Below are 1445 nucleotides of genomic sequence, written 5' to 3'. Positions count from 1 at the left end.
AAGAAATATTTTAGTCTTTTTAATATTAAATTAAATATTTTAATTTCAAAAATAATAAAACAATTTTAATTAATCCTATCAGGATAATTTAGTCTTTTTCATACTAATAATTAAAGGGTATTTTAGTATTCTAAATATAAACTACAAGAGTATCTTTGTTTTTTAAAATCACATTCAAATTTTCAATTTTTAATACAATCAAACAATATAAATTAGTGTATGATGGTATTTTAGTTTTTTCTTTAAATTAACCTCTAAAAGTTGTTTTATTCTTTCGAACATTAATTATAGAAGTATTTTAGTCTGTTAAAAAGTTGAGATTTACAATTTTTAATATAATTAAACAAGCTTTATTATAAAAGAGTATTTAGTCATTTAAAATTAATCCTAAAAATTTGTTTTAATTTTTAAAAAATTAAGTATAAAGATATTTTAGTCCTTTTTATATATAAAATTTCTAATTTCTAATACAATAATACAATCTTAATTAATTCTATAAGAATAATTTAGTCTTTTTAAAATTATTTGTCATTGGATATGTTAGTAAATTAACCATAATTTTTAATGATATTTTAATCATTTCAAAATTATCCTTAAAATGTTGTTATGTTATTTAAAAATTAATCATAAGGATATCTTAGTTGTTTCAAAAGTTTGAATTCACAATTTCTAATACAATTATGGGGTAAGTATTGTTTTGGTTCTTAACGTTTAGGGTCAGAATCGAAATCGTTTCTTAGGTAATTTTTTATTTAGAATTGTCCTAAACATTTTATTTCGTATTAAAATCGTCCTTTTAACTTTTTATGGATAAAAATACATTCCACCACCACCACCACCTTTATCACCACTACCAGCACCTTTACCACTACCAAATACACCAAATCAAATTCAAGAACACTAAACCAAATTAAACAACATCAAATTCAACAACAAAATCAACACACAATAATAATAACATAAAAAAATAACAAATTAAAATCAGAATTAGAAGCAAAAATAGAAGCAGAAACAGACACAGAAGCAAAAAGCAAAGGCCAAAGCAAGAAACAGAAGAAGCAAAAAGCAGAGGCCGAAGCAAGAAGTAGAAGCAGAAGCAGAAACGAAAAGGTGCAGCAATAAGGCGGCGAGGCGGCGAGGTGCAGCGGCGAGGAGCAGCGACAGGTCAGCGGCGGCAATGGCTCACGTCTCCTCTCTCCCTCGCAACTCCCAACGGCGACGGCGACGACAGCTCCAAGTTTTGCCAGCACCATCCCCCTTCCCCCTCCTTTCCCTTCCCCCTTTCCCCTCTCCCTTTTTCCTTTTCCTCCTCCTTCGCGTCCTTTCCCCCTTCTTTTCTCTCCTCTTGTTCTTTTCTTTTTTTATTTTATAATTTTTTTATTAGGATAGGGATAGAAGTAATTTAGTAATAAAATAAAAAAAATTATTAAATAGAATGATTTTAA

This window comes from Arachis hypogaea, chromosome 5 (assembly GCF_003086295.3).
Source record: "Arachis hypogaea cultivar Tifrunner chromosome 5, arahy.Tifrunner.gnm2.J5K5, whole genome shotgun sequence".
NCBI classification, from domain to species: Eukaryota; Viridiplantae; Streptophyta; class Magnoliopsida; order Fabales; family Fabaceae; genus Arachis; species Arachis hypogaea.
This window is presented reverse-complemented; position numbering follows the sequence as displayed.